General features: G+C 35.1%; 1 protein-coding gene across 1 annotated transcript in view; it reads right to left on the bottom strand.

The window, feature by feature from the left end:
* Nucleotides 1-11,896, bottom strand: part of GULP1 (GULP PTB domain containing engulfment adaptor 1) — a 271,805-nt gene extending 259,909 nt beyond the window's left edge. The window contains exons 1-2 of the mRNA XM_078071085.1: nt 11,749-11,896; nt 3,746-3,802 (exon numbers count right to left, since the gene is read on the bottom strand). The gene's annotated coding sequence lies outside the window, so the exon portion shown is untranslated. The remainder of the gene's footprint in view (nt 1-3,745; nt 3,803-11,748) is intronic.
* Nucleotides 11,897-23,669: the final 11,773 nt, after the last annotated feature.

The following is a 23,669-nucleotide window of genomic DNA, read 5'->3' as shown; positions in this document are numbered from 1 at the left end:
TCCCTTTCACTGAAGGATGATATTTACAATCTGAGCTCCAGGTGCTGTGTCATTGCAATTAGGCTTTTTGCTTTACCTAGTCCCTTTCAGTAGCCAAAACCAGGGAATACATGTATACATTTATATATTTTATTCCCTCTCCCTCTGAATCTTTCATTTTGAAAATCTTGAGCTCATACACTTACCTCTAATTCCAAATTTCATATTTGGAACTCCCTTCCCCTCCAGTGAAAATCTAATTCTACTCCCATTATCCTTAATATATTTTCTTATTTAGTCAGTGTCCTGGTCTATAACCAATTTCCCGTGGCTGTCACAGTCCCTCCCTTGTGTGGCCAGGCCACTTCTCCGCAGGAATATCTTCACCATCCTGCTCAGGACCAACAACTCAAGACAGACCCCTACATCCTCCCCCACCTAGGACTCCAGCACATGGCCAGGCTGACTTCTGTGTGATTTCTTCTGCATCTTACTTGGGCTCTAACTTGTTACGCGAGGCTGCTCCTTCACAAGGTTACCTTTTTCACTACACTTGGGCTTCCTGACCCCTCTCTGGGCCACTGCAATCCCCCCATCCCAGTCCCAGTGCAGAGGTTTACCTTGCTTGGCCACTCTTAATAGATGAAATTCATATTGCCAAACTAATTCTGGAAAGTTAATAAAAACGTACACTCTTAGGAGCAGTATATAAGTGAGTGCCGTTTCTTTAATGTGCAACACTTGTATTTTCTTGCTTACCTGTGTTACCTCGTTAGTAAGGAACCAGGCACGGGGCTGTGTGAAGCATGCTAGTCGGTGTTCTTGACACGTCATCGTCCTGCAAGTTCCCACAGTCCCCTCTTGATTTTATTTCATGATGTGCTTTTATCTCCATTTTCTCCCATTCATTCTAATGTGCTTTAATATGTATCTTTTAAAAATTTTATATGTATTCTTGCAAAATACTTATTTTTTATGCTTTTTAATGTATATAAATGCTATTGTGTAAACTATTCCATCTTGGTTGTTACTTTTTTCTCCAAACTCCTTTAAGTTTTCAAATAATCTAAGTGAGAATTTAGCTCAATTATTGTTTGAATTCTTATTCTTTTATTGTTTAACTTTCACTGTTAATAAAGCTGAATATGTTTTCATACAGTTAGTAAGCAACTGTATTTTTTTTTTTGTGAACTGGCTATTTGATTATTTTACTCATTTTTTTTCTCTTTTCCCAATGGATTTGTATATTTTTCTTTTTCGTAATGATTTTTAAGGGTTCTTTAATATATGTATTAATCTCTAGCAAAAAATAAGGTGTTCCCTTAAACTTAATTTAAATAATTAAATCATTTTGTTGATTCCTTTGGACTATATACAATTTCTTTAAAGGTAGTCTTGTATGTCTTCTGGGGGTTTTTGGTAATGCTTATAAAGACCTTCCACCCAAACTAATCACCTATATTTTCTTCTAGTGTTTGTAGTTTTATTTTTTTACTTTCCCCCCCCCAATTTAGTTTGGTGTGAAATCTAAGATAAGGCTTTGTTCTCCCCCGCCCTCACCCCAGGATAATTACCTAGGTGTCTAACACTGTTTAATGAATGAGTCATTCTTCCTCCTGTGGTTTTAGAAGTAATCCTTATCACATATTAATTGAAATATGAAACAGTGTCTGTTCCTGACGAACTTCCAGGTGTAATCAAACCGTATGCACAATGCAGTAAGAGCCCCCAAAAAGCACAGTGCAGAGTGAAAGCTAGCCAAGCTCCTATGCCAGCCAAGCCAGTGCAGCCCATGAGCCTAGAGAAAGGGGCATCTTTTCTAACTAGGGAGACAGCCTCAGGTTCTAGCCAAGCACCTGCAGAGCTTCCTTGGAAGGCGGCAGGGGGCTTCTCTAATTGGCACAAAGTCATCATATAGGCTAGAGGCAGCCCTTTCCCTTTAATTTTTTGGTATATTCCTGCAATAAATCAGTATTAATAACCTCAGCCTATAATTGTTCAAAATATCTGTTAGGCAAGGTCTTCATTATTTTCCCTTCAAAAATTTTATCAGTATTTTCTCAAGTTTATTTTTCCACATGAACTTGGGAAACATTCTGTTAAATTTCCTCATCACATCTTTTTCTTCCCTACTTTTGACCTCGACACTTTTCTGTTAGAATTGCTTTAAATATATATGTCCATTTACTTGAATCACTTCTTTATTCGTATTTTTTCTTCTGATCCTGAAACAGAAGATGCACTTCCAACTTGAAAAGACTTCTGCACCCATTCATGTTATATCTTTACCCTCCAACCCATTACACTGCCCCTTGTGAGGTTCCCTGGTTACTGCTAAGAGTGAAAGAATCATTCCACAAGAACCACAGAATACAAATAACACTTAGAATGCAACAGCCCTACTTTACACTAGAAATGAGGGAAAACACAGACTTCAATCCAGGTCAGGTTTCCACTTCCAGTTCCATTTCATAAGCACTCTACACAGTAATGAATGTTAGGTGAAAGCCAGTCATGACCAAGAGTGCAAACCTTGGATGTGCTTCATGGAAAGGTCTAGCCTAATGACCAGGAGTGGTCTCCTGAGATGTGCTCTCCTGCCCCAGTGTTTGCAGGCCTGGAAAGTTTGCTCAAAGCAGTTTTATTTGCACGAAAAACTGCTGAGTTCAGAAAATATTTTGCCTGCTTAAAGACTCACATACTTCAAATACAAAAATAGAACAAACAGAATTTTATTGCAAATAGAAGAATGTTATTTTTTTTCTCAATAAGATTGGAAACAAATGATACATTCTAGGTTGTCTAAAAAATATTTTCTGGCAAAAGAAAACTTTATTTGAAAATTATGATTTGCTATCTTTCACTAGAATATTTTCTTAAGTTCCCTTCAAAATCCTATATCAGAATTTGCCCAGACCTGATGACAGAGCCTGACAGAAAAGCAGAGCAAGGCAAGGCACCTATATGCTTGGGTCTGACATAATGTGATTTGGGAAAATGTCATCATGCTTTAAAATGCAAAGGGGATATTGGCTCCTATCATAATATATAACAACAAAAGACTTTCTCTCACTGAGTCTCTTTTTCATTACACGGGTAAAATAATTCTAACAGTGACTCTTCTGCAAAAGGCAATCTATGGCAGGAATTGCTAGAACAGAGACTTGTCATGTTGGTTCTGCGTCAACAGTCTCTAACCCGACAACCTGAGAATACACACAGATAAAGTGCTATCAGTTCAATGGAAATTGGCTGGTTTTCAAAGGGTATGACTGCATAAGCCCATTGTTCAATTTCAAAAATGAAACCCTCTAGAAGCAATTTGAAAATTACACAAATCTTTCACATACACTGATAGTGCAGGTAAGGCTCATCCATTTTCCACATAACAATAAATTGCTAAAGACTTTTAAATGAACACCACTATCTATACAATGCCTGTTTGAAAATCTATACAGTGTACAAGTAAAGAATGTAATAAAGTACCTAATAAAATAAAATCGTTTTCATTAAAAATTGTTCTGTGCCATGAGTTTGGGGGGAAAATTAATGAAGGGTAAGTGAATAGATTGCATAGATAGTTCTTAAAGTTTGGAGAAAGCTGTCATGGCTTAAATTTTTATTTACTGAATTCAGTTTCAGATATTTTTTATAAATGTGAGTTTTGGGCTGTTGATTTTTGAAGGAAGAGGCACAGTATAGAGTTTTAAAACATGGACTTGGAGTCATGAAATCATAAAAGTCAAATTTGTGCTCTTCCACTTACCGGTTGTGGAATCCTGGGCAAGTAACTTCCCCTCCTTTAATAAAAGTTTCCTTATTTCTGAAACAGAGTTGTCAAAATTACTAGAGTTAGTAAATTAGTTATTTAGCATAGTGTGGCAAATAACTTTAAAACAAATAATGGTTGTCCAAGTAAACAGGTAAAAGTATTCAAACTTTTGATATATTAATGAGGGCTTGTCTTGAAACTGAATCAATGTGGGCCAAAATAAAAGGAAAACAATAGCTTTGGCTAAAAATCAAACTAGATGTGTGGATTTTTCTTTGGAGAAGTAAAATATATTTCTGGCATTTTTTGTCAAGAGAAAAAGGGATTTTATTTATGTATTTTTACGTGTTTTTACTTATATATACTTGAGATACAACATTATATTAGTTTCAGGGGTACAACATAATGATATGCACAAACATGACATATATGATAAATGATCACTGAAATAAGTCTCATTAACGTCCATCACCACATGTAGTTATAAGTTCTCTCATTTGTGATGGCACAACTTTCAAGATCTACACTCTTAGCAACTTTCACATATACAATACAGTATTATTAACTATAGTCAGTAATACTGTACATCGTATCTCCAATATTTATTATTTTATAACTGAAAGTTTATATTTTTTTCCTTCTAAGGATTTTATTTATTTATTTGGGAGAGACTGAGTGTGCGTGCGAGAAAGAGCACAAACGGTGGGGGTGGAGGGTGGGGAAGGGCGAGGAGGGGCAGAGGGAGAGGGAGAAGCAGACTCCCCACTGAGCAGGGCTCCATCCCAGGACCCCGGGATCATGACACCAGCCAAAGGCAGACGCCTAACTGACTGAGCCACCCAGGCGCCCCTATAACTGGAAGTTTAAACCAGGGGTCAAAACGTACCAACTTCCAGTTATGTGTTTATTTTTATCTCTTAACTAATCTATGGAATTTATTCAGATATTGTCAGTTTTTTCCATCAATGTATCTTTTCTGTTCCAGAATTCCACATAACATTTAAGTCTCCTCTTATCTGTGACAGTTCCTTGGTCTTTCCTTAGCCTTCATGACATTGACTATTTTGAAGAGTGAAGGTTGAATATTTTGTAGAATGTCCCTCAAATCAAGTTTGTCTGTTGCTTTCTCATGGTTATACCGGGGTCATGAATTATTGGAAAAGAGACCACAGAGGTAAAGTTTCCTCATTGTATCATATTGGAGGCACGTGATATTGACATGAGTTCCTACTGGTGATGTTAATTTGGTTAAGGTGATGTCTGCCAGGTTTTCCTACTTTAAAGCTACCATTTTTCTCTTTGTAATTAATAAATATTTGGAAAGAGATACTTTGAGACTATACACATATCCTATTTCTCCCTAGACTTCTGCCCAATAATTTTAACCTGCACTGAAAGATCTTGCCTGCAGCAATTATACTGTAGAGTTCTAATAGTGATTTTTCTCTTGCCCTCACAATTTTTACATTATTAATTGGGAATCTTTTGTAAGGCAGAGCATTGCTTCTGCCTCACCTAGCATCACCTTTTAACTGAGTTTAGTTCGAATCTTAAAATGCCGTCTGCTCAAAGAACCAGAGTAAGGATACTGCTAGGAAGCAGGAATGAAGGAGATCAGATCTGCTCTGGGAGCCCCATCATCATTCATACACCATTCAGAGTACCTCTAATGCCAGTCACTGAGCTGGTGCAGGAGAAATGACAGTGAATAAGAACAGTCTTTGCCCTAAGGAACTCACAGTCCAGCAGAGGATAATAAATAAATGCAGGTTAGGCACTAAAATAAAAATATAGTCCTTAGTGTTGGGTGAAGGATGTGCTAATAATTTAGAAACCAGGCATGTTGTCACAATTTGAGCTTAGTTCTGGAGGGTGATTGGGTGTTCAGCAGGCAGGCAAGATGGAGAAAGGCGTTTCTGGGAGAGAGAATGTCATGTTCAAAGGCTGAGAAGCTTGAAATAGATAACTACAGAGCAGTTTAAAGAGCTTAGTGTGTTGGTGAGTATTCAGTGAGGGTCCGAACTTATCTTGTAAATCTTTGTAATGGGAGCTATCGAAGTCTTAGAATAAGATGATTTTGTTTTAGAAAATGTACTTCGGTGACCATTTAGAGAAGATATTGAATCTGTGTGAAACTGGAAGTAGGGAGATGAATTAAGGGAGTTGGGTTCTCTTTATATCGAGCTTAATATTATTGGGTATCTGAGCAGCTAAATACAAGAGGGTATAGAAATGACAAATTTTAGAGTGATGTAATTCTTTATTGCATTGGGAAAAGGTACCTGTCATAGGTCTTACAGCTTTGATTTATCTTAGTAAATCTTTGATAGTATACAGGAAATTAAAATGATGTTGGTACCTCCAGGGACGGACTTATTTATTTATTTATTTATTTATTTATTTATTTATTTATTTATTTATTTTAGAAAGGCAGATTGTCTCATGCAGCACCTCATTTGGATGTGTCTGGAGTCTTGGAAGCTTGACTACCCTATGATCTCCTACAAATGGACCTTGAGAGCTTATTTAGAAGTGCTAGCAAGGAAGGACAGCTACTCCTATACCCTTGACAGAAGAATGGTTCTCCTCTATCCCAGAAGGTCATCCTCTTGGACACAGCACATGGCTTCGGGAGGGAGTGGTGAGGGAGGAAGGGGACACCTGCCTAGCCAGCCAGATCAGCTGAATCAACCTTAGTGATAAATGAGGTCTCAGATGTCACAGCTAGATCACCCTCACATCCTAGGGACCTATTTAACTCTATTCCTAAAGTTACCTTTTAATTATTTTAGTTATTATTTTAACTCTTTTAAGTTCATATTTGAGCTCAGCTATTGAGAAAATTTAAAGGCATGGGAATAAAGCCAAGGGAAGGAATTTCAGAAAACGGTAAGAGTAAGACGCTCATGAGGGAAGGTAAACAGTAAAGGAACATTCTAGTTATTACTGAACAACGTGGACTCTAGATAATACAATAGAAGTTGATGAGATAGTAAAGAGAAATGCATAGTTAATGGCAATTCAGACTACATGCTGTATGACAAACTAGCAATGTGTTGACTTTTGAGTTTACATAAAGATTCCATGAGTACCAAAAATATTAGCCTATATAAATATTTTAGAAAGTTCTATGAGAAACTGTATGTATTAGTCAGAGTCCTGGAAGGAAACAAATAGCTCATTCAAACCAGATAATTTGAGAAAAGCTTAATAACGAGACTATAAAGGTGTGAGCAAGGTTTAAGAAATAGTAACCCTCGGGGCACCTGGCTGGCTTAGTCAATGGAGCATGCAGCTCTTGATCTTGGAGTTGTGAGTTCGAGCCCCACGTTGGGTGTAGAGATTACTTAAAAATAAAATCTTCAGGAAGGAAGGAAGAAAGAAAGGGAGAGAGTTGCTCTCATATACTTTGGGAATACTTTGGGAAGCCATTACTACCCCTAGACCTGAAGAGGTAAGAGGAAGGAAAGGGAAAGTTACTAGAATCTAGAGAGGATAACTATATGGAAAAGATGCCTAATAGAAGTTGTGACCTTCAGTAAAGGGGCACAGCCAAATGGAAACTGGGCCGGAAGAGAACAGGGGGAATAAATGTGCCAGTATCACTTTCCTCCCACATTCGCATCTGCTGGTGCTTCCTATTGCCCAACTGAAGGCAACGGAGCAACTGGATGCAGCCCCAAAAGGAGCAGAACAGGATAAAAAGAAGATGGAGAGTAAATCTGGTAGGTTAAGATGAAGACATTCAAGACATTTATTTATTTTTTATTTTTGTAAAAGATTTTATTTATTTATTTGTCAGAGAGAGAGAGAGCACAAGCAGGGGGAGCTGCAGGCAGAGGGAGAGGGAGAAGCAGACTCCCCGCTGAGCAGGGAGCCCGATGCTGGGCTCGACCCCAGGACCCTGGGATCATAACCTGAGCCAAAGGCAGACGCTTAACCAACTAAGCCACCCAGGTGCCCCTATTCAAGCATTTTGGTTGAATAAAGCATTTAAACTAATATTTTATAAGATGCAAGAAAGAGTTATCTTTATTTACATGGGACTTTATTTGAATGTAACTCTCTTTAATGATAGAGAAATTTTAATCTATATGAGTATTTTTGGTTTGGGATTTATTAAATTCAGGGCAGCACAGAACTTAGCGTGTGGAATATTCTTTATCATTTCCAAATACATTTTACAGTCACTGGAAACAGAAGGAACATGAGAAAATATAGAAAATCACACATGTACTTGAGGAAGTGTTTGTATATGTCAAATTTATATGATGGAAGAATGAAATAAAATACAAAATGGATATAGTTTATAAGCTTAAAAACTTCTGTTGCCTAGTGGGCATCGTGAAATCCAATTTGATATTAAAATAAATATGAAAATGCACAAAAGATATTTAGAAAAATCATTTACATAATGCCCAAACATCAGAAATTACTTAAATGCCTTTAGGCAAAGCAAAATGTGTTTTTATGACACTAACACTTAAAATTTCTTCTTTAAACAAAGGATATCATGAGGGAATCTAGTTTTTTTGTGTGTGTCTGTTAGCACAATACTTGAATTTTCACATGAATAACTGAAACAATATTGTCTCATCATCTACTTCAAATAATGTTTAAAAGTGCAGGTAGGTTACAATTTTAGTTAAGAGTATTGTAATTTATTATTTCAACTAGTAAGAAAAAATTATTTTTTCACAGATCTTTAAAACAAGACAATATTTAAATACACACTTAAAAATAAAGTCTTAAAGTAAATTATTTTTGCAAATTTGGTGGGGATTTTTTTCAGAATACTTTATTTTGTATCATTTAAAATATTAGTTTCTATTAGCCAGGTGCGGGTCAAAAGTTTCTTACAAGTTTTGGGGCACCTGGGTGGCTCAGTCAGTTAAGCATCCGACTCTTGATTTTGGCTCGGGTCATGATCTCAGGGCCATGAGATTGAGCCCTGCATTGGGCTCTGTGTTCAGCAGGGAGTCTGCTTGAGATTCTCTTTTTCCCTCTCCCTCTGCCCCTCCCCACCCTCTCTCTCTCTCTCAAATAAATAAATAAATCTTAAAAAAAAAAAAAAAGAAAATAGCACAGAAACTTAGAAGGAAACCATAAAGAGTATTTCTTTGGGGGGAGTGGGTGGTGGGAGGGAGAAAGAAGAAGAAAGATGCAGATATTTATATGAAGATTTAAGAGTGTTTAAAGAATATATTCAGAAGATGTCTTGTTTTAGGATGTTAGGTGGTTAAAGGAATAGAGGGATTTTCACAACCAAAGATATCAACCAATGAATTATTTAACAAAGATTTTTAAAGATTTTATAACTGTAACCAATGTCTGTCCCTACCCTTAGTTGATATATTAAATGCTGAATAATGGATGAAATGTCACTTAAGGGTTAAAGTTGGACAATTTTATAATGTATATTTTTAATAAAGAATAAGCTCACAGTAAAAACAACAACAACAAAAAACAAGGGTGCCTGAGTGGCTCAGTCGGTTGAACATCCAACTCTTGGTTTCAGCTCAGGTCATGATCTCATGGTTGTGGGATCGAGCCCCGCATTGGGCTCTGCACTCAGTGTGGAGTCTGCTTCAGATTCTCTCTCTCTCTCTCAAATACATAAGTAAGTAAGTAAGTAAATAAATAAATAAATAAAATATTTTAAAAAAAGCAAGCATGCAAAAAATATATATTTCAATGGAAAAGGAATTAAAGTTTTTAGAACAGATTAAAATGATGCTATAGAGCAAAAATTATTAATGCTATATTTTTTAGCAATTAAAAAAACAAATTAAGTCCTTTTGAATTGCCCTAAAATCCTATGCTTTGGGCTGAATTTTTGTGTTTGATCTGAAATGAGGATCTAATTTTATTTTTATTCATGTGAATAGCCAATTGTCCCGGCACCATTAAGTCACCTCTTCCCTGGTTTATAATTCCATATCACTCATATACTATAGTGTCATATTAATGGATCTGTTTCCACATACTTTGTTCTGTTCTACTGTTCATCCATTCAAGCATCAGCACCACACTATTCTTTTTTTTTTTTTTTTTAAGTAGGCTCCGTGCCCAACATGGGGCTTGAACTCACAACCCTGAGATCAAGAGTCACATGCTCTACTGCCTGAGCCAGCGAGGCGCCCCAGTTCTACACCATTTTAACTACTATAGATCCATAGTAAGTCTTTATATCTTTAAGGGAAACTCCCCTCTTCCCAATCTTTCACTTCTCTCTTTTCCTTTTTTTATTCTCTTTTTTCTCTTTCTATACCTCTTTTATTTTTTTGTTCCCTCTTATTTACTCTATTTAAAAAAAAATTGTCCTGTCTGGATTAGAATAATTTGTCAATAACATGAAAAACAGTTTTATCATCTTGTTGTCCTTTATATCTCTTTTCTCTTTTTCTGGAACTCTTTTTTAAATTTTGCTTGTATATTAGACTTTTTCTAGTTAAACACTTTCTTATATATTCAGCATTCTCTTTTAATTAACTAATCATCTCTTGTCTTTTTACTTCAGAATTTTACTTTTTTTAAAATCTGTTCTTTTCTGTTCATAGTTCTTGTTCTTTCATTATGTTTTATATTTCTTCTTTTATTTTACATTTTCACTTAATGGGAATTAAATGTCCCTTTCATAGAGATCCCAATTGTCTTTTGCCAGCTTCCTCTGAACTAAGATACTTCTTATTCCTTATCAGTAAAAACCCAAAACTCATACTGGTTGGGGTTGATATCCATGTTCCATATTTTTCTGATCCTTCTGGGATACCTGTCACTTTCCATACTGTATTTGATGTCTCTCTTTATTGCCAATACCTGGACTAATAGATTAGTAAGTAAAAGTATTTAAATATTTGTTAATTCTCTAGTAATCGTTTGAATATAATTATTTGGATTTCTGACTACACCCACAGTGGCCAGCAAAATATCCCATTTAACGTCTCTAATCTCAACCTTGGTTAAACTATTCTCCTGACACTGTAGGGATTACAGGATACACTGGAGCTAAGGTCAAGGTCTCTAGTGTTATGATACACCACAGTGTTTTCAAAATAATTGACAAGTTTGATTCATTGCACTCTCAGCTGAAATAGATAATTTCAATTACACAACATAATGTTTAGAATCAGTACATAAATATATTAACTTTAGAAAAATACCACTTAAAACACAATTTTAATTGATAAAAGCTATAAACTGTTTTCATAAATAATTTGACAAAGATTTTACTACTTCAATTGCCCTCTATACTTTAAATACCCAACATCTTGGTATATATGCTAATTCTGCATGTATGATAAAATAGGTAAGTAAACATCAACATTAGAGACTGCTAATGGGAATTCAGACAATACAATAATAATGTAAGATAATTTACTCTTTTCCAAATGAAAATAAACATTGCAATTTTGTTTTTGATAAGAAAACACATATTTGCAATTATCAAAATATTTAAACTCATGTTTTCATTCCTCCTACTATATGTTTCCCTGTGGCTTCAATTTAACACATTTTTTAAAAAACTCGACTATAAATTTTCCTGTTAGATTAATTAATCCCAAATTAAGAAATGTGAGACTAAACACATGAAAAAGATGTAACGTCCTTGAGAAAAATGACATTATTACTTAAAGGATATCTGAAAATTTGAAAATATTTTGGATATTAGTTTTTTTTTTTGTAGATATATTAGTGTAAAGCACATAGAGATTATTAGTAAATTCTTTGTTAATTCAAATACTACCCTAACAACACTTGTTCATTTTCTTCTTGGTCTTAATATTTCTTGGGACAAATAGTTGTTCTTTATTAATATTATTATATAATATTTCCTAAATTGTGGTATAAATAAAAATTTTTCCCCAATGTTGTATATTTAAAATCATTTTCTTGAACAGTATATGATAGAAACTCTGAGCCTATTATAAGCCTTAATCAAACCATGAGAACTAATGCTATTTAGAACTATTCAGAAATTTCCTCTTAAGGGTCACCTGGGTGGCTCAGTCAGTTGGGTATCTGCCTTCAGCTCAGGTCATGATTCCAGGGTCCTGGGATTGAGTCCCGCATCGAGCTCCCTGCTCAGCAGGGAGCTTGCTTCTCCCTCTGCAGCTGCTCCCCTTGCTTGTGCTCTCTTTCTCTGTCAAATGAATAAATCTTTTTCTAAAAATGCCCTCTTAGGAAATAGAAAATTGTCTATTAAAGATGTCAGAAATAATGTAAAAACAACTTCAAAAACAATATGTAGAATCTCCATATGTAAATGAAAAGATGCTAACATCAAAGTCAGGAAACTGTTGGGACACCTGGGTGGCTCAGTCAGTTAAGCAACCGACTCTTGATTTCAGCTCAAGTCATAATCAGGGTGGTGAGATCAAGCACTGCATTGGGCTCCTCACTGGGTGTGAAGCCTGCTTAAGATTCTCTCTCTCCCTCTCCCTCTGCCACGCCTCCCCCCACTCCACCTGACCCCCAGCTCAGGGCTTGTACTCTCTCTCTACAAAAGAAAAAAAAAAGCCAGCAAACTGTTTGAATAGGAAACTCCAGTTCTAAGAAATCTCCAGCAGTGGAGAAACTGAGAAAACACACACACACACACACACACACACACACACACACACACACACACACATTTAGCAGATGTTTTATGGTAGCTTGAATTGTGTTTCCAGAAAAAAAGAATCTCATTTTAAATATAATAAAATGGCAAGTCAGCAAATTAGACTGTGTCTTTGAAGTCCTTGGCTTGTTTGAAAAGACATTAAAATAACAAATTTGTAGAAAATGCTATTTGAGGGGCGCCTGGGTGGCTCAGTCGGTTAAGTGTCTGCCTTTGACTTGGGTCAAATCCCAGGCTCCTGGGATTGAGCCCCACATTGGGCTCTCTACTCAATGGGGAGCCTGCTTCTCCCCCTCCCTCTGCCTGCTGCTTCACCTGCTTGTGCTCTCTCTCTCTCTGTCAAATAAATAAATAAAATCTTAAAAAAAAAAAAGAAAAGAAAATGCTATTTGAGAAAATTCTTGCAAAATTGAGTCTTTTGAACAAAGTTGGAAATAGAAAAGGTCATCTTGTATTTTTAGCTAAAATACATGTTGTAGCATAGAGGTTTAAAACATAGTTAATAAAATCATCTTTTCTTGGTGCTGATCAAATTCTACCTCTACTATTTACTAGCACTGGGACTTTAGGAGAGGAATGAGAAGGCAATGTTTGAAGGAATAATGGCTGATACTTTTCTAAAACTGATTTGAGAAGCTTGTTGAACTAATTCAGAATAAATGCAAGGAAAGCACATTTAGACAATTATATTAACGTTAATATGAAAACCAAATACCAAGACAAGTCTTAAAACTAGTTCAAAAAGGATGGCACATAACTTTTAAAAGAGCAAAAGAAAGACTTACAGTTGACTTTGTAACGGAAATTATGAAAACCAGCATGAAATGGAATGACATTTTAATAGCGCCAAGGGAAAAAAAAAGCCCAACCTAAGATCCTATACCAGTAAGTCTTCCAAAATTTAAGGAAAAATAATTTTTTTCTAGAAAAAAGAGAATCAAAAAGAAATTTTCATCAGCAGACCCATAATACATACATACTGAAATAAATTGTTTTTCTTCCTTTCTTAAGTAAAAATAAACCCAGTTTATATTATATGACTTAGTCTAATAAACGTTGAATCTGTGAGTTTAGTCTAAATAATCTTCTCATCTGTGACGGTGCCCTGAGAATTTCTTCATCTATCATAGGATAACATTTATTTCATTCTCCGTGATCTCGTTTTTTATACACTAATGAGTACTTCTTTGTTTGCAGGGTATTAATTTGTTATAATCTGACTCTTCCTCTAGGATGAACTTGTGGTAAGCAACAGTGTAAAACAGTTAATTTGAAATCTGTGGTAAGGAATACTGTCATGTTCATCTTTGTATCTTTGTATCTCTAGTAGTTAGCACATTGTCTAATGCATAGTATTATTCTCTATTTGATAAACATATGAATGATTAAATTAATTAATGACTTTGTAGTAGAGGCTGGATGTGGAAAAGAATAGAAAACATAGCCTATCTTCTGAGTGGTTATTACCTAATTAAGATGGTTTAGCATATTTTTTAGGCTCTAAATGTCAGTAATAAAATGTGTAAAAAAGGAAATAAGTCCTTTGGGATTCAGGGAAAAATACTGCATGAAAGGAAGAAACAAGTTAGTTGGTCTTAATAAACTCTTACCAATTTTATGTATTCTAACTCAGCTTTCTTGAGTGATCTAGAAAATTAAGAAGTTTTTGGATGTTTTCCCTGTCCTTGAGGCATTTACAGTTTCCTATACACATCAAGCAGTTAGCCTTTGAGTGGATTTGTGTTTTTTGCCTACCTAACATGCTGTCCTTCTGGGAATGACACCCCAAATTTTTTTAAGAAATAAATTAATCCCATAGAGTACTGGCTTTGACACATCGTGAAAGTGAGCACTTCAGTGAATACTCCCGCTTTTTCAGAAGTTAGATTTTATATCTATAGGCTCAAAGAATATAAACACAGCAAAGGATAATGTAAGAAATCAGACTAGTGGCTCTTCCGAGAGCATGGCTTCACCAGTCTCCCTGGCTTCCTCACCAGTGACTGTGTTCTTGCCGAGGCAATTGTATCTTCATTGTCTCTAAGTTCTCCGTGGTCACAGGAAGCCATAGAGGGCAGCTGACCAATCCTCTTAAATGTCTTAGCACATCACCCTGAATTTCCAGCAATTTTTAAAAAAGACTTTATTTGAGTGAGACAGAGAGAGGGAGAGAGAGCACAAGCAGGGGGAGTGGCAGGCAGAAGGAGAAGCAGGCTCCCTGCTGATCAGGGAGCCCGACTCTGGGCTCGATCCCAGGACCCTGGAATCATGACCTGAGCCAAAGGCAGACACTTAACTGACTGAGCCACCCAGGCGCCCCGAATCTCCAGCAATTTTATGATTGTTAAATACTGCCTTTAATAAATGTCACCTAGATCTGGTATCCAGATTCTTTTTCTGATGCTAGCTCTGGATATTTCTGAGACATAAAAAAAATAAATTTCATTTTCATATTGAGCTTATGTGTTTAGAGTTTCTGTTGCTTGAAACCAGAAGAATCCTGATGCAAAAAGACAGTAATGATGGGATAGGAGTTCAAAGACCTTCCTTCTTGAACTTCTCCCGCCTTATCATCCTTCCCTCTGTTTTTGTCTAGCAATAGAAAATTGCCCAGACATGTTGTTTGGGTGCTTCACATATTTATACCCTTTCTAGTAAAGTATTACGTCAAGATCAGCACAAAGATCATAGTTATGTTTTCTCTGGAGGTTTCAGTGATGACATATATTTCCATCTCCTTACCTCCTGCATGCAAACTTCATTTCTTTCTGTACCAACACTTTGCCTTTTACATGCCATCTTTATACATATAATACTACATTGTAATTATTTCTTAATATCTGGCCATTCCCATGATTGAGGACTTCTTGAGGTTGTAATTCTGTCTGATCCACTTTTGTATCTAACAGTACCTACTATGGTGAAAGTAAAGTGAAAGTGAAATACATATTGAATGCATAAAAATATCAGAGAGGAAGAAAAAATAAACTGAACACAGCAATGCATTGGGCAAAACTACTCCAAAAGTATTTTCGCAAGTAAATAACTATGTCTTGAGGGACTATTTTTTTTTTTTATTGTTTTGGGTTTTCCCTCATCAGATTGTATATAATGAAATCTGAAAATTTAGAGGCACTCTAAAGCATTCCCACATCAAAAATTTTCTTTATTGCAATAGGGTATTAAAACAAAATGCATGCTTCATCAAATATCTATTCTAAGCTATCACATTATTTTTCTTTTGAAATTTACACAAGAGTATCAAAAAATGAAGTGAATATACAGTGGGGAAAAATACACAATAACAGTGGCATAAACAAATAATCAAATAGACTATTCAAAGCTGAAAATGTGAACTTTGTTTAAAATCCAACTGAGTGAAGTTGTCTGTATGCCTGGCCAGAATAGTCAATATGCCACAGAATATAACAACAACAACAAAACCCATTAACTCAAAACAGACAAACAAAAACAATGAATAAAAAAATTCAACTTTTTGGATAAATATATGTAATTATTTTTGGTTTACTCTAACAGCTCTAAATCAACCTGAGTATCTGGCTTTGAGGTCTTATGTTACCTACTAAATGAATGGACTAGGGTTATTCTAATAAAGGAACAAGAATGCTGTTGTACTTGGGTCATGATATCAGAAGGCTGGGATCCTTATGAGTAATCTGGAACTCTCTCTTAAGCCAACAAATGTGGGAATGTAAGCTGTACTTTTAGTGAAACAACTTTTTGGTCATCTACTGAAATATACTATATTAAATGAGAATTTCTTAATGGAAAATGAAAAATTCTAGCTATTTTACTCCAAACAGGAAAGGGTAGGCTGAATTTGAAATCCTCATAAAATATACATATTTTTGCTAAACTCCAGTGGGGTAGAATTATTAGTCTGTTTGGGCTGCCATAATAAAATACCATAGACTGGGTGGCTTAAACAGCAGAAATTTATTTCTTCTAATTCTGATGGTTGGGAAGTCCAAGATCAAGATGCCATCCCACTCAGTACCCAATAAGAGCTCTTTTCTTGGTTTACAGACCACCTTCTTGCTATTTACTCATAGCCCTGTCCTGGTGCTTGCATGCAAATAAAGAGAGAGAGGGGGAGAGAAAGAGAGAGAGTCTTTTTTTCTTCCTCTTCTTATAAGTCTACTAATCCCATCACGAGACTACCATCCTCGTGGCCTAATCTAACCCTAATTATCTTGCAAAGGCCAAATCTCCAAATACTATCCCATTGTGTGTGTGTGGGGGGGGGAGGGTAGGACTTCAACATAAGAATTTTGAAGGGACACAACCATTTAGTCTATAACAGATAGCTACTGATAATTTTATTTCATTAATTTTACAACCAAATAAGAATTATCTTACTTCATTTTTTTATAGCATTTCAGAAGATTTACACTGTAAGTTCCCTGAAAGTGGCAACTTTGTTTTGTTCACTGCTATTCCCTCAGCACCTACCATGATTTACAGACAAGGAAGATGTTCATCAAATATTTTGCTGAATGAATTAGATGAGTGAAGAAAAAAATTAATGAACTTCACAATGATGTACGAGTGCAGATAAATATGATGTATAAATGCAGATAACGAACTGGGAAAGTTCCTTCCTGCCTTTAATTGAGTAAGAACTCCCAAAGAAAGAGTTCTGTCTCACATTGTCCATATATTTTATATTTGTTTGTAGAGGCTATAATAATAGCAATGCACGTGGGTTTTTTTGTTTTTGTTTTTGATAATACTGATGTATCAGAATCAAGTCAGGAAAAGAGAAACCACTCTTGGATTTCAGAGACAACTTAATGGTGAAAAGTAGAGATGCAAAGCCAAATAAAAGATGATGAGACAATCCAGGAATTTGGAATACAAGAAATTGCCATCGTCAGTAGGCTGGAAGGACAAAACAAGAAAGCTGGATCCCAGAAGCCCCGAGCCACCTACTAGGGAGTGCAGTGGGCCTAGTAGAAGCTGACGTAGAGCAAGACCTCAATCCATGCCATATGGGATTGTTTGGTGGGTAATGGCCACAGCAAAAACTCAGCTACAGCTGGTGATGCCAGGAAAGGTAAACACTTATGGAAAGGGATTGTGGGGTAAAATACCCTGAATTCTCAGTTCATCTTGTTTTCCATGCTCTTGCTGATACTAACCCACTAGCTACAGTCAGTGGGCAAAGGGTTCTAGGAAATGTAGTTTCCTCTGACACAGAACAGGAGGAAATGAAAAGAGGAACCGAGAACAGGCAAACAGCATGCATTGTGATTTTAAATAGAACAATGTTCATATTTAATTCTTTATATTGATATATTCCATTTAAAGACAGAATCAGATAATATATTTTGTCTGATTTCATTTAAAAATATTTTCATAAAATGTAAAAACTAATTCTTTGGAGCATTGATATACTTTTTATTAAAGATGAAATTACAAATCCAGTGTTTGAAAGACAAAAACGGTGTCAGGTATGACATTTTTTCCAATAATAATCTATTTTTGCTTGCTGCTTAGAATAACTCAAAGCAACATAAACAGTGTTTCATAGCACAAAAGCCATGTGATTTAATATTTAAATACAGTGAAAATATTTTAATTAACCTGAAGTAGCTATCTTCTAGATTTTAAACAGGTTCATTTTTTGTCACATTTGTTTCAGATTTGTCATAAAAGAAAGAAAGAAGGAAGGAAGGAGGGAAGGAAGGAAGGAAGGAAAGAGAGAGAGAGAGAAAGAAAGAAGAAAGAAAGAAAGAAGAAAGAAGAAAGAAAAAAAAGGAAAGAAAGAAAGAAAAAGAAAGAAAGAAAGAAGGAAGGAAGGAAGAAGGAAGGGAAGGAGGGAGGGAGGGAAGAAAGGGCCCATTTCCTCAACCAATCCCTGTGTCTCCCTTTCTGAAGGCACATATTCCATTTACATATATTTATACTATTATTTGTTCTGATCTTAAGTTCACATAAATTATACCAGGTGTGAATAATCCTTTAGAACTTGGTTTTTTTCCTTTAACATGTTTAGATACATATATCCATCATGATATGTTTAAAAGTTGTTCATTTTTTTCATTTTTTAAAAAAATTTTTAAAAGATTTTATTTATTTATTTGAGAGAGAGAATGAGAGACAGAGAGCACGAGAGGGAAGAGGGTCAGAGGGAGAAGCAGACCTCCCGCTGAGCAGGGAGCCCGATGTGGGACTCGATCCCGGGACTCCAGGATCATGACCTCAGCCGAAGGCAGTTGCTTAACCAACTGAGCCACCCAGGCGCCCTCATTTTTTTCATTTTAATTATGCATAATAAAGCAATTTTGTATTGCTTTATACAAGTTTATATATCTAGATTCAAATCTTAGGTTGGTCATTTTGCAAATATCTTCATCCAGTATGTGTTATGGTTTTGGCTAAAAAGTTTTAGTGGGAAAAAAACACCCTTCTTCTTACATATTATTTTATCTGTATTTAGGAAGAAAGAAAAAATCTAGAACAATAGATAATGCTTCTAAAACATTTTTTTATAAGCTAAATCGGTGATTCTGCATGTATACATCTTCCCATTCACAGACGTGGCACAATGAAAAACCTTGGAAAAATGCTTTAATTTGCATATATTACACATTTTCTTTTTTAGTGCTTGATTAATGACTGTAAAAAATCCTGAACTCATTTTATGTAGAGGACATTGGTAAAGAGAAAAGACAAAAGAAATTCTGAAAAAAAAGTACCTTAAAATGGAGATTCCAAGAGTAAATTGGTTCTTTCAAAAAAGCTGTTGTTTCTTTCCTGTGGTATTTATAGTTGGGAGTTAAGTATGTGCATTTTATTATTCATCTGCTCATTCATTCAATCTTTTTACTTGCATAATTATTTAGTAAAATTTATCAGTGAGAGTTGAGATTCGAGGTGAAAACATTTTTGATTTGAGTGGAGAGGGTAAGTTTTGTAATTGGGGGAAAAAAACCAATTTGTAGCTATCTGTATCTTTTTTGGGGGGGAGGGGAGTCTGTTAGATTTTTTTTTCCCTTAGATTGTACAGTCCGTTCTATTCTCTTTCTTATGGAATTGGTGATTATTATTATTAAGTATTGGCAAATGTCATATCAAAACTCATTTATATTCTGGCAAACTGTGACACTAGTCATACTTATAACAAGTATAGATTTCAAGAAATTACCTAGTGAAGACTCTTGTGCCTGGATTGTTGTTACATCCATATAACTTTCTTTTACATCATTCTGTATTAGTTTTCTGCAAACAGTTTATCACTCAGTGATGATTTCTCATTCACTCATTCATTCACTTATATGTATTTACTTGTTTATTATTTTGTCCCTTAATTAAAATCTGAGATACATAAGAAAGAAACTGCGTGTTTTGTTCGATGTTGTGTTCCCAAGGCACAGAACAGTGTGTGATTTGTAAATTATATCCTGTTTATATATATTGAATGAATATTTGCTGAATAATTAGAGCAACAAATGCCAGATGGTTAAGTGAGTTCCCCAAATAATATTGTCTATTAAAGGTAGGGAGAGCACCATGCCTCTTGTCTCAAACAAGCTAGCTACTACTGCTTCATACTGTTGGACATATGATTTTACTTAATCTAATACCAAATATATAATATTTTAGAAACTGAGAGTTGATGCTTTATTATAATAATAAATATACCTATCTACCTGAATTGATGATAATACAAACAGAAATGTTAATAATCTTTGTGGTTTTAATTGATTCAAATATAAAATCTATCTTTAAAAAAATAGAATTGTGTATTTATGCTCAAATTTTTGATAATTGGCTTTTAAGTTCACTAATTTTTTTTTTTGAGAGAGAGGAAGAGAGAGAGTGTGAGTGAGCATGGGGGAGGGGCAAAAGGAGAGGGAGAGAGAGAATCTTAAGCAGGCTCCATGCCCATTGTGGAACCTGACCTCATGACCCCGAGATCATGACCTTAGCCAAAATCAAGAGTCAGACACTTAACTGAGCCACGCAGGTGCCCCTAAAATTTAATAATTAATTTTTTTTTTTTTTTTGCAGTTTGACAAAAAAGAAATGTTTCTCTTTCTTAATAGTAATGTTTATCACTTTAGAGCAAGGCATTACTAAGTCATGATAGGTCCCCTCTAGAAAATATTAGACTGCATATCTGTGAAGTTTAGACAGACTAACTTTTTAAGAAAACCATTTATGATGTATTTCCACTTACAAAGTTATAACAAATGTCTATCACTCAGCAAAACACACCACCATTTCTTTACATATCTATGAGTTAATATATTGTTTTGTATATATTATTTTATATATCAGAGTTCAACCAGAAAATCAGAATCAGTAGGATGTATATGGATTCATTACAAGAAATTGCATATGCCGTTGTAGGGGCTGATGAAGCAAGTATAAAGTCTGTAGGGCAGGCCTTCAGGAAAGAAGGTCATGAGCAGCCTGGGACCCCACAGGCACAGGCTGAAGCTCTTGTTCATGGGCAGGAATCTCTTCTCTCCCTGGAGAAAATCTCAGCCTGCCTTTCATGGCCTTCTAACTGATTAAGTCAGGCCTACCTAGGATAACCTCCCTTACCGAAAGCTGGTTGATTAGAAACTCTGATTGTGTCTATAAAATCCCTTCACAACAACATCCAGATTATAGTTTGATGGAATAATGGGGGACTGTAGCCCAACCAAGCTGACAAATCATAAAGCTACTATACTACATATTATTATATCTTACATATTACGCCATATGTTATATTTAATATATTAGAGATCACTGTATCCTCTCACAAAACACTCCATTTGTTATTTTGCTATTACTAATAGTACTACTATTCCTACTATGATTTCCACCAATAATTTGAACGGTTTCTAAGTGAGACACTTAATAATCCTACCATATGTCTTTGTACATCTTTCTCCTTTCTTATACATGCATTTATACACATATATGAAGTTTTGGTTTATTGTTTGATTTTTAAAATTTCATTCCTTCTAATGTAATTTCATTTATTATTTATTTATCCCTGCTACCTCATTATTTTGGATTTCCATTTTCTTAGTGGCTAAAATTCCTTAAGTGGTTCTCATAGATAAGAAGCAATCTACATAATATGAAAAAAAAAAAAAAACAGATACGAACTTATTTCTTCTGTGACAACCTATTTGCCCACCTTCCACTATACTCTCCAGTCTAATAATATAGTGTTTGAAATCTCTCTTCCACCCCATCCCCCTATTCCGTTTGGACATTCAGAACCACTTTGCCCTTTCCTTCTCTGCTTCTAATTCTATTCCTAGATTTTATTACGGCAGTCAAATATTTTAGTTTTCACAAGTTGTATAGTTTCTCTTGGAACTTATCCTTTCTGTTTTAAGGTGGATTTTTTTGTTTGTTTTTTTAAACAGAGTGAAAGAGAGAACATGTGTGTGCAAACGGGGGGAAGGGGCAGAGGGAGAGAAAGAATTTTTTTTTCTTTTTTTTTTTTAAGATTTATTTTATTTAGGGGCACCTGGGTGGCTTAGTCAGTTAAGCATGTGCCTTCAGCTCAGGTCATGATCCCGGGGTCCTGGGATCAAGCCTCTCCTTGGGGTTAATGAGTGGAACATCCAAGATTCAAATGCAAGTCTGTCTGGTTCCAAGCTTTTATGCTGTTTGTTTGGTAATTTTTATTTTCCCATGAACATCCCTTCTAAATGGAAATCACTGTTTGGAAAATACTGAACCTGGGAAAGACAGTTCTAAGAAAGATAGTTTCTCCTGTGAGCAGTTGAGTTCCTGTCCTATTGAAGATTAATCCCACAGTTGGGGTAAGGAAGACAGGGACTTTCCTTTTATTTATAATATTTTAAAGTCCTTAATTCCTGCCCCTCCTTCTCAGCTGAGAAACATTCATTATCTTGCCCTTTAAAAATGTGTGTGCAGAAGAATTATTGGAAGAAATCTTCTGAGTCCTTTGCCCTTTGAGAGTCTCTCTCCATCACTCTCTTTACGTAGTCACTAGAATCAGTATAGAACAGAATCCTGAGGCTGTGGCAAAATTTATCATTAATAGTACTAATCTGTCTCATGAAAGACTTTGCCAGCAGCCTGAAAGTACAGTAAAGTACTTTCATAAAGTACTTTTCATAAGTAACAAATATTAACACATAGCAATTAAAAAATGTATTAATATTTGTTACTTGTGAAAAGACTGTCCTTAATTTAAAAAAATTTTGTCTTCAGTTCTTCCAGAAGAGAACTTTTTCACCATAAATCATATTTTTATATTATATATTATTATCAATATAACATATTGTATATTAATAACATATATTATATATTTATGTTAACTTTTATATTGCAGGAACTACATGTGATTTCGTTTGGGTACTTTTTTTAAAAAAAAGCTTTTTCAGGCATAATTGACATAAAATAAACTGCATAAAGTATACAAATTGATAAGTTTGTGGCATGTCTACAATTGTAAAATCAACATCGTCAAGATAATAAACACATGCCTCACCACAGAAGTCCGTATATAAGCCTTTTTATATTTCCTTCTATTCCTCACTGTCTTCCCCCATCTTCAAGGAGCCACTGAGTTGTCTTCTGTCACTATAGATTAGTTTAATTTTCTAGAATGTAAAATAAATGAAATCATATGTTCCCTTTTTCTTCTGGCTTCTTTCATTCAGCCTACTTATTTTGAAATCTGTTTGTGTTGTCATGAACACCAATGGGCCATTCCTTTTAATAGCCAACTAGTATCCCATTGTTTAGATATACCACAATTCGAATATTCATTTAACTATTGGGGGAATATTGATTTTTCAGCTTTTGTCTACTAAATAAAGCTGTTACGAACATCTATGCACTAGTTTTTGTATGGATACACGCTTTCTTTTCTCATGGGTAAATACCTAGGGATGGGATGGCTGAGTCATATGGTCTGTGAATATTTACCTTTTTAAGAACCTGCCAAATGTTTTCTAAAGTGATTGCTGTATTTTACATTCTTATCAGCAGCATATGAGGGTTCCGGTTGTTCCACTTTCTTGTCAACACTTGGTACGTTCAGTCTCTAATTTTAGCTTCTAATTGGTTTGTAGTTACATAACACTGGGGTTTTAATTTGCACTTTCCTAATGACTAATGATATTGAGCTTTTCCATAGTTCTTAATTTCCATCCATATATCTTCTTTGGCAGTGTTCAAATATTTTGCTTATTTTTATGAGGTGGTTTATTTTCTCATTATTAAATTTTGAATGTCCTTTATATGTTCTGATTTTTGTCTTTTTGATATTCCTAGCTCTACTTAACA

Source organism: Halichoerus grypus, chromosome 4 (assembly GCF_964656455.1).
Source record: "Halichoerus grypus chromosome 4, mHalGry1.hap1.1, whole genome shotgun sequence".
NCBI lineage: Eukaryota > Metazoa > Chordata > Mammalia > Carnivora > Phocidae > Halichoerus > Halichoerus grypus.
This window is presented reverse-complemented; position numbering and strand designations above follow the sequence as displayed.